Here is an 11,450-nt window from a genome sequence, read left to right as displayed (position 1 = left end):
GGCTAAGGATGTTAAAAAAATACTTAAAAAAAATGATAAAAAAATAAATACATTACAAGTGATAAAATAGTGATAAAAGGGTGGTAAGTGTATCATTACCCTAAAGATAATGATAAACACACGTCACATGTTATTACATTTTACGTAATAATATTTAAAAAGAGAGATATTTTTATAAGGAAAATAATATTTATAATTATAATTATGTAAATATTGTACAATCTTTTTAAAAAATTAAATTAATATAAAATTTATATAAAAAAATTAATATTTTAATTATAAATTCTATTTTTTTAAAACAATTACATAACATTTATACATTCCACACGTTACCCTTTTTATAAACTATCTTGTAAAATTAACATTATTTTATAAAAATATTTTTATTTTATAATATTACGTAAATTGTTATAAAATATATTGTCTGTACTCATTTCTCATTTTAAACAGTAATAATAAGATAATTAATCAATACTAACAAATTAGTTTCAATTAAATATTTATTAAATTTTAAAAAAATAAAAAAAATTAAATCAAAAATATTATAAAATCAAAATATTATTCTAATATAATTTTTTATTTTGAGATGTGAAAAAATTGAATTATTTTTATTTTTATTTTGAAGTTTGGAAAAGTTATAATAATTTGAAAAAATTATAATAATTAGTTTGAAAGTATTTCTGTTTGAGTGATATTTAGAAAAAAAATTAGATGAAATAAGATAAAAATTATTTCTATACATCTCCTTAGTGTTGGATATAAAATGAAATAAATTGTCTATTTTCAAGAAGAAAATGGTTAAACATACATAAATTTTTTAATATTTTACATAATTATATTTTAAAATGAGAGGTATTTTAATAAAATATATTATAAAATTAACACCACTTTATAAAAATACTTTTATTTTAAAATGTGTTGTGAAATATGTTATAAGATGTGTTGTGTAGATTTCATTACTCTTTCAAGAATAAAAAGAATAAATAAGATAAGAAAGGTCAAATAAAACTAAATCTTTAACATATAAAAATGCAAAAATGACTTAAAAGTAAGTAAGACTTAGTTACTATAAAGAAGGAAGAATAGTAGGACTATTCATACGGGTCGGATAAAATCCGGCCCGGCCTGGAATCCGGTTTTCCAGTTAAATCCGAGCCGGAACCCGGATTTCAAAACCCAGACCTATGTGGTCTGGGTATGGATTTAAAATCTGGGTACCGGATTAAAAACCCGATACCCGGTTTCCATTATCCGCCCCTCCCTTTTAATCTCACTGCGCTCTCTCTCTCTCTGAAATTTGAAAGTCGTAATTAAAACAGATTAGTAAGCAATAAATAATTGAGATTTGATTTGATTATATCAAAATCAAACCGTCTGAATCGGGTTTTTCTTTCCTGTGTTTTCTGCCTTTCACTCTTCTCCTCCACAATTCTTTTCTTTGACCACTCTCTCTCTCTCTCTCTCTCTCTCTCTCTCTCTCTCTCTCAAATTTACTAGGGTTCCTTTCTTCTTCATCTTCTCCTCCTTCCTCTCTATAAAAGTCCCAGTTTTTTTCTCATCCATTTTCTGCAATCCTCCTCCAACTCACTCTGCCAACAACAATGGAAAATATTGCTCCCTCTTCTTTTCCGTCTTCTTCTTTGCAGAATCCGGTGGTTTCAGCTGCATCTTCCTCCTCTGGAGTTCCCGATGATGCTTTCGAAGACTCCTGCAGTATATGCCTCAAGCCCTTCATCGCTGCTGACCCTGCAACTGTATGATCCTCACATTAGGACATGAGTTGTCTCTCTGGTCTCCGTGCTTTCTGGGAGAAGAGATTGAGAGCCTGCAGCCGAAAACCGGGGAGGATGCAGCAGACGACGACACTGTTGCCGACTTGTGCGACCTCTTCTTCGAGCTCCGTTTCCTGCAAATCGCCACCAATCGTTGTGCAGGTCTTCTAGGTACAATCGTGGTGGATAAGCGTGGGGGAGTCGGCTCCAGGGTGGGACCCTCCAGACCACAGAGGACAAATACAACAGAAAAAAAAATGCGGTTTCAATCCGGAACCCGGAATCCGGGTTTTACAAAACCCGGGTTCATCCAGGTTCCGGCCCGGATCTGACCCAGGCTAACCCGGTTCGGGTTCCAGCCCGGATTTCAAATTCGGGTTCTGGGTTGGGTATACCCGGATTTCCGGGTCGGAACCCGGATGAACAGTCCTAAAGAATAGTACCTTTATATAAGGAGTGGATCTCTGCAAATGTAGGACACCCATTCACTCTCTCTCTCTAGATCTCTACAAGCGCAACATCTAATACAACCTCACCTTAACCCTATTATCTCCATTATATGGAGACTTATGTGAGGTAATGAGAAACTGTATAATAATCACCAAATAAAATGGATTTTGTTGTGAATCAATGAAAAAGAGAGAGAATCAAAGACAAAAAGAGAGAGTGAGAGAGAGGTTTCGTTATACTCATTCATGAACTTAGAAATATCCCTATATATATAGGGGTACAAAAGTCTCAGTTGACGACTATGACCTGGTCAATTATGACGGCTAAATGTGATCATACAATACAAGTTGGTTTATAACACTTCCCATTTGGTTGATCATATTTAAAGAATATGCCTCGTTAAAACCTTGCCAAAGAAAAACCCTGTGGGAAAAAAACCAATGGCGAAGGAAAAAGAGTACAGTATTCATGTTTACCGCCAAGTGCTTTAGGATTGCCTCATTAAAACCTTGCAAAGGAAAACCCAGTAGGATAAAATCTTAGCGAAGGAAAAAGAGTATAATCAGCACAAATTTTCAAGACATTACTCCACCTGAAAAGTGCATGATGATAGGCCTTCAAGTCTCCGCATTCTAATATTCTGCATAATCTTCTTAAATGTTGCAGTTAGTAATGCTTCATTGAATAAATTTTCCAAATTATTACTTGACCGTATCTGATTGACATCAATTTCACATTTCTCCTCATGAATTACAATGATCTTCTTGTGTGGATCTGAAAGATAATCTGCATCTGTATATCCAACTAATTGTAGACTTGATCCATGTTGATAAAATAATTACATATTCAGGGCTTCAATTAAACTGGAGATAAGGTACTTCAGGACCAAGAATTTCTTTATCGTCCTCACAATGACGAAATGGATCTTTTTGCTCATCAAATGATCAAGCAACCATTGGAGTACTCAGGGGATGAGCTTTGTCCATATAAAAGTGCTTCAAGACTCTATAGTGAAAGGTCTTTGCATTGATATATCCCAATATTGTGTACCAACTCTTTAAATGATGCAGTTGATAATGTTTTGATTAACAAGTTCACCATATTGATTCAAGATCATATTAAATTCACTACTCTTCTGGAGTTGTGCTCTTCTGGAGTTCTTGTAAATAACATAGTTAGTGGAGAATTCATAAAAATTAAGTCACTAACCTCATTTTTCAACAAAAACGGTGGCCAACTTTTTAGTCCAAATAAGCACCGCATGATTTTTCAGCTCTTCTATAGCTGTCAGGCGCCGCAGAACTATGATGCTATGTCTCTTGTCTCTTGTAGAGAGATACTTCACGAGAGATGCTATGAAGCAATAGAGATGCTTTGTCATACTTTTCTCTAAAAAAGAAATATTCAGTCCATCTTCATTCGCATCTCATCTTCTTCACTTTTCTGTAATTATTCTGCATTCTTACTCTGCAATCTCTTTCTGCATTCTTACTCTACAATGGCTCAGCAATCTTCTCATGACTAATATATGAGATATTCTACACCTCGTTCATCAGCTGTTTTTGCTTCTACCGTAGGTGCTATAATACAATAATGATCTAACTAATAAGTCGGATAATAGGTGCTAGAAATATTGTCGCATTTTCTCAGCGACTACAATCCAAAACTTGTGGGGTTGACAAACTCTACGAGAATATTTCTATCCTTCAACGACTTCTTCTGGAGTCCAACATGAAAATAGGAGCAATAAAACAAGAGAATATGAATTTAAAGCAAAGGGGTGAACATTGCTTATTAGTTTCTTTATTGACAGAGAAACTATACAACCGTGAGGCATTCAAGCAAACTCTGAAGAAGATTTGGCGTCCTGTTAAAAAATTATGGGTGAAGGACTTGGGGTCTAAAATTTTTCTGGTGGAGTTTGAAGATCAACAGGAAAAGACCAGGGTGCAACGTGAAGGTCCATGGTCTTTTGATAGAAATCTCATTCTGATGCAGAATTACACAGGTGAAGTCCAAGCAACAAGAATTCAGATATCAAAGGCTGCTTTCTGGATCAGATTGTATGATCTCCCGTTGGGTGCCATGAATGAAAAGGTGGTTCGAAAGATTGGTAACAGCATTGGAGAGGTGGAGGAGATTGACGTGGAAAAGGATGAAGTTGCATGGGGAGAATTCATCAGAATTAGAATATGTTTGGATATTACAAAACCTCTGTTGCGAGGTAAATGTATCAACTTGGGCAATCATGGTAGTTGTTGGGTTCGTTTTATATATGAGAGATTACCCACTTTCTGTTATGCATGTGGTCGTCTGGGCCATAGTCATAAGGATTGCAACATATGGAAGAATGAACAAGGAGCATGCAAGGAAGAAAGTCTCCCATTTGGTGAATGGATGCGTGTGTCAACCTTTTCGGGAAAAGCCTTCAACAACCGTGAGTATCGAGAGCAGCAACCTGAGCAGTCTGTAAAACAGCCAGTGATTCTGGTCAATGCAGCAGTACCAATCCAGCAGTCTGTGAAACAGTCAATGATTCTGGTCAATGGAAATGCCTTCAACCACCGTGAGCAGCAACTTGAGTAGGGCAGAGGTATGGCTGTAACGGTTCTAGGGCTGCAATCAAGGGCATAAGCACCAATTCAGGAGGATGGTGGAGCAGTTTCAGAACCAACTGTTACATGCAGTAATGTAGCAGATTTAATTCGAGGAGGGGAATTGACTGTGAAGGAGCAAAAAAAGGAAACTGAAAAGGTGGTAAATGCTGAAGTTATGGTGTCTGATGGGAGTAATGTCAAAAAAGTTGAAACTATCCCTAGAGATATGGAGATTACACAAGAGGCCATACTAAATGAGAATGGGTTTAACGCAGTCAGGCATTTGAAAGAAGGGCCAATAAATTTAAGGGTGAATTCTACAGCCCAACTGAAAGGGAAAAAAGTAGTTCATGAATATGAATTTTCAGCTAAGGAAGAAGTTACTAAGTCAAAGGTGGCAGGGGGAAAGTGATTGAGGCAAAGAAAACTGACTGAGAAAGGAGCCCATAATCAGTTAGTTAGACATTCTATGAAGAGAAAGGGAAGTACAATGGAAGACAATGGCTCAGAATCCTTACCAGCACCTAAAGTGAGAAGGGTTATGGAGGCTGAGAAGATGTTAACTCGTAGATCGGTGGAGGCTGAGTTTCAGCCCCGCCGGGAGCCATGAAACTTTTAAGTTGGAATGCACGTGGGCTTGGGAACCCACGTGGCATTAGAGCCCTTCGTGACTTAGTTAAGAAGGAAGGTCCCGATATAATGTTTTTACAAGAAACAAAAGTAAGTAGCAGAATCATGGATAGAGTGAAGTATCAGGTAGGATTGCATAATTGTCTAACAGTCGATTGTGAGGGAAGAAGTGGAGGTCTTAGTTTGTTATGGAGACAGGAAGTTGAGCTGACCATTAGAAGTTTTTCTAAGCATCATATTGATGCTGAAGTGAAGGGTAGTGACAGTGAAGGTTGTTGGCAAGTAACAGGTTTGTATGGACACCCAGAAACAAATAGGAGGGAAGAAACTTGGGATTTAATGAGGTCTTTAAGTAGGGGTGCTCATGAGAGATGGTTGGTGATGGGTGACTTCAATGAAATAACCAGTAGAATGGAAAAAAAAGGGTGGGAAGGATAGAGTTGAATTCCAAATGGAGAGTTTTAGAAGAATGATAGATGACTGCACATTAGTTGATTTGGGTTATGAAGGAACCAGTTTTACATGGTGGAACAACAGGGAAGGGGTGAATGCCATTCATGAAAGGCTAGATCGAGCCTTAGCAAACACTGCATGGTGTAGAGCTTTCCCTTATGCAAAAGTGGTGCACACCAGTGCTGCTTATTCAGACCATCATCCTATTGTGCTACAAACTGAGGGGTGTGTGCAAAAGTTTAAAGGTCAAAAGCTTTTTAGGTTTGAAGCAGTATGGACAGAAAGTGAAGAATGTGCAAAGGTGATTGAGAAGGCTTGGCAAGTTCACTGTGGGGATGGACCTATTGGAGAGGTGGTGAACAAGATTTCGAGGTGTAGTGACAGGTTACTAAGATGGAACAAGGCTAGCTTTGGAACAGTTCAAAAGAGATTAAGGCTGGCTAGAATGCAATTAGAGAAGATCCAAAAAGAGAATTTCAGAAGCCCAAATAGAGCAGCAGTACAGCAAGCAAGAGGAAGTACAAATTTGGCTTGAGAGGGAGGAAATACTTTGGAGGCAGAGATCAAAAGCATTATGGTTAAAAGGGGGTGATCAAAACACCAAGTACTTCCACAGCAAAGCAAGTCAAAGGAAAAAGAAGAACACTATTACCAGGCTCAAGGATGAACATGGGGAATGGAAAGAAGAAGAGCAAAGGGATGAGCTGATAATAAACTATTTTGAAGAGATATTCAAATCAAGTGGTTTGGAAACCAGCAACAGTTTCTTATCTTCTCTACAAGGCAGGGTAACAGCAGCAATGAATGAAGATCTTACAAAGGCTTATTCTGAAGATGAAGTAAAGATTGCACTACAACAAATGGATCCTACTAAAGCTCCTGGACCCGATGGTATGGCTCCTATTTTCTATCAAAAATACTGGAATATTGTAGGACAGTCTGTGACTAAAGCTGTATTGCATGCCCTTAATGAGGGTCAATTCCCTACTGAGTTAAACCACACCTTTATTGTCCTTCTTCCAAAAACCAAAAAGCCAGAGTTAGTATCCCAGTATCGCCCAATAAGCCTGTATAATGTCATTTATAAATTGATCTCAAAGGTCATGTCTAATAGGTTGAAATTAGTCCTTCCTCATGTTATATCCAACTCTCAAAGTGCATTTGTACCGGGTAGAGTCATTTCTGATAATATTCTTGTAGCTTATGAAATGATTGATTATTTAAGAAGAAAAAGAGCTGGAAAAGAAGGATTTATGTCCATCAAGTTAGATATAAGCAAGGCTTATGACAGACTTGAATGGAATTATTTGGAAGCTGTTATGAAACATATGGGTTTTGCTAATATATGGATCCAATTAGTTATGCTTTGTGTCAAAACAGTCTCTTTTTCCATTCTCATAAATGGAGAACCAATTGGCCCTATTCATCCTTCCCGTGGGTTAAGACAGGGAGATCCACTATCTCCCTATTTATTCTTATTGGGTACTGAGGGTCTTATTTCTTTGTTGACTGAAGCAAGTTCCAGAAATCAGATTTCAGGCATTCGGGTATGCAGAGGGGCTCCAGTGGTGAATCAGTTGCTATTTGCAGATGATAGCATCCTCTTCTGCAAGGCCACTCTTCAAGAGAACATGGAGTTACAAAGAATTCTTGATGAATATGAGAATGCATCAGGTCAAAGAATTAATAGAGGAAAGACTGCAATGGTATTTAGTAATAATGTCCCATCAGAAATTAGGCAACAAGTACTATCTTTGTGGGGAGTTCAAGGATACCAGAATTATGATAAATATCTAGGTCTACCATCAATGGTAGGCAAAGATAAAAAAAGGACGTTTTCTGATATAAAGTATAAAGTATGGTCTAAGCTGCAGCAATGGAAGGAAAAGCTTTTATCACAAGGGGGAAAAGAAGTCTTAATAAAGGCAGTGGCCTTAGCTACTCCAACTTACTCTGTCTTGCTTTAAGCTACCCAGCTCTTTGTGTCATGAAATAGAGCAAATGATGGCCAAGTTTTGGTGGGGACAGAAAAAAGAAGAGAGAAAGATACACTGGGTGAATTGGAAGAGGCTGTGTGAGACTAAAGGGGATGGGGGCATGGGATTTAGAGATTTAAGGATATTCAATGAGGCCCTACTTGCAAAGCAAGGATGGAGAATAATGCAGAATAAAGAAAGCCTGATTCACAAAGTGTTTAAGGCCAGATACTTCCAAAACTCGAATTTTCAGAATGCAAATCTTGGTCACAATCCATCCTTTGTGTGGAGGGGTATTTGGTCAGTGAAAGAAAAGTTTCTACAAGGCTGCAGGTGGAGGGTTGGAAATGGAAGAATGATAAGGATTTGGGATGATTATTGGGTGCCTGGTTTCAAAAACTTACAACAGTTAATGGCTGGATCAACAGAAGAGGACCAAAGAGTAGAAACTTTAATTGATCAACAATCAGGATGGTGGGATATACATAAAGTCAGAAGTTTGTTGGCCCCTGAACCAGCTGAAGCAATTTTGAAAATTATCCTCAGTTCAGAAAACCATGAGGATAAGTTAGTATGGGACTTGGAGAGAAATGGTTGCTTTAGTGTTAAGAGTGCCTACAAACTTTTTAAAACCTTGGCCACAACAGCAGTGGGAGAAAGCTCAAGAAATAGAGAAGATAAAAAGCTGTGGAAAGCCATTTGGAGGATGAAAGTGCCCCAAAAGGTTAAGATTTTTGCATGGAGATCTTGCATTGAAGCTTTGCCAACCAGATACAATTTGAAAAGAAGGAAGGTAGTCGAAGATGCCACATGTCAATTGTGTTCTGCAGAGTCTGAAAATACTGCACATGCTCTCAAACAATGTCAGATGCTCACTGGGATCTGGGATCAACAATTTCCTCAAGGAATGCATGTACTACCAAATGAGGATTTCAGAGAGATGGTTGCTTGAGTACAAGTCAATCACAGTCAAGAAGAGCTGGAGCGTGTATTCATGATAGCTTGGGCATGCTGGTACAGAAGAAATCAGTGGGTATTTGAGGAAAAACATTTGGAACCAGCAGAGGTAGTCAACCATGCACTTTGCTTGCTAAAGGCTTTTCAGGCAACTAAAGGTACTAATTCTAATGGCATTAAGAGAGTGACTAAATGGCAACTACCTTCACAAGGGACCACAAAGCTTAATGTGGATGGAGCAATGTTTAGTGAAGATGGCAGTGCAGGAGTTGGTCTTATTCTCAGAGATTGGAAAGGAAAGGTGATCATGGCTGTAAGCAAAAAGGAGTCAGCAGTGGTGGAGCCTCTTGAGATTCAACTGGTAGCTATACTCAGGGGCTTACAATTTTGTATCCCTCTTGGGTTGCAAGCTCTAACTATTGAGACAGATTCGTTGATTTTAGCTCAAGAGTTAGCAAAACCTGAGTTTGCCAATGCTATGTTTGGAAACATAGTAACAGACATAAAGCAGATGCAGAGTAGAATACCAGTTTGTTCTATTTTGCATGTTAATCGAGAGGCAAATGAGTCAGCACACAGATTAGCAAGGTTTGCAAGATCAGTAGTTGATACAAGTGTTTGGTGGGAGTTTGTTCCCTCTGTTATTGAACAAGTCCAATGGACTGATTTAGCATTGTAATTCTGTTTGCTTATTAATGAAAGTGATTTTCCTATCAAAAAAAAAAAAAAATCCTTGCTTAAATCTTCTTTTCGATTGCCTACTTCTTTAGATAAGGATGCCATGCAAATTCTTGAAGAGCAAGAGCGTTTAAAGAATGAGGCGAAGTGCCTCAAATTTCTATAATTTTGTTTCGAGATAATAAAATAATATTTCACAAATATTCATATTGTGTTTATATCTTCTGGTAGATGTTTTGTATGCTCCATTTTATTTCTCCTTTAATAATGCACACTTCTTCCAAAACCGTAATATGAATCTGAAATACTAATTGTATTTAAGAGATGGTATTTTAGAACTAATAATTTCATTCATCTCCCCCTTAAAATCGCAAGGGTTTTAGATTTATATTACAAATATGTGCAGTTTTCATGAGCTCTTCTGGAGCTTCAATAACATTTAAATCATCTATATAAACTGCAATGAATACTGAAAATATATGAAAATAGCTTGTTCCACGTGCGTTTGGATTGTTTTAGATCATATAAGGATTTTTTTTGAAAATTTAATAGAATACATATTTCTGGATGTATTCAGATTAGAAGCTTCAGACATTTTATATCCTTCAGGGATTTTCATATATATGTCATGGTCCAATGGTCCATATAAATATATGCAGTTAATCATGCATATCCAAACTCTCGGTAACTTTCAAGCTAATAAAAACCTCAATATAATTTCAACCACTTTAAAAGCATATCAATATTGTTTCTGCGAGAAACCGACTCGTGATTTATATATCACATTTTTAGATTAGAAGCTTCAGGCATTTTATATCCTTTATATAAATATCCACTGATATTCAACAAGCATCACCTCTTTAGGTGTTTGGACTACGAGTCCACATGTATTACATTTTACTAGTGATATCAATTATGCAGGAATTGTCTGCGAGAAATTAACTCGTGATTTATATATCACATTTTCATTTACTTTATATATATACCCACTAATATTCAACAAGCATCACCTCTTTAGGTGTTTGGACTACAAGTCCATATGCATCATATTTTACTAGTAATATCAATTCTGCAGGAATTGTTTCTTTCAAATTTGGCCAATATTTTTTACGTCGGTATTCTTCGACGGTTCTTGATTCACTTTCTTCATTACTTCTGGTAATGTCAATTGCCATCTTATATGAAAATACATTGTCGACAACGGTTTTATTTCTATTCAGAATTTCTCCAATATTCATGAAATGTATAGAGATCTCGTTATTTTCAGGTATCTGTCCCTCTTCAAGAGAAGACATTTTGTTGCCCAGATGACTAACACAAGAGGGGGGTGAATTGAGTTGTATTAAAAAAAATAACAATTATAAATCAAATATATAATATAAAATATAAACAAAATATGAAATAACAATAAATATAAAGAGTAAGGGTAAGAGAGAAGCAAACTCAGTATGTTAACGAGGTTCGGCCCCACTGCCTACGTCCTCGCCTCAAGCTACCCCTTGAGGATTCTCAAATTCACTATTCAACCTCCTTCAGGTGGAGATAGAAACCTATTACACCTTTGAACAACACCGCTACAAAGGATCCGTGTAGAACACCCTCTACACTTGCAATCACCTTACACGTGGTGATTCAACTATTCCCCGTGTAGAATACTTTCTACACACACAAGGGTTATACACACCCTTTTTCTGATACAAGAGCTGATAGTGGGTAGGTTATCAGAAAAAACTCCTCAATGAGTGAAATAAGAACAATACAGCGCAAACTATATCTCTCAAAATGAACAAGGATTAAGGCTCAATGCTTAGAGAAGAGAGAATGAAAGTTTTGAATGAATGTTGTATGCTCTTGGTGTTGTAAATGTGAAGCTCTCAAATGATCTATTTATAGGCATATGAGACTTCATATTCAAATTTAAAAAGATTCACATGTCA

The sequence above is a fragment of the Carya illinoinensis genome, chromosome 14 (assembly GCF_018687715.1).
Source record: "Carya illinoinensis cultivar Pawnee chromosome 14, C.illinoinensisPawnee_v1, whole genome shotgun sequence".
Lineage (NCBI taxonomy): Eukaryota > Viridiplantae > Streptophyta > Magnoliopsida > Fagales > Juglandaceae > Carya > Carya illinoinensis.
This window is presented reverse-complemented; position numbering follows the sequence as displayed.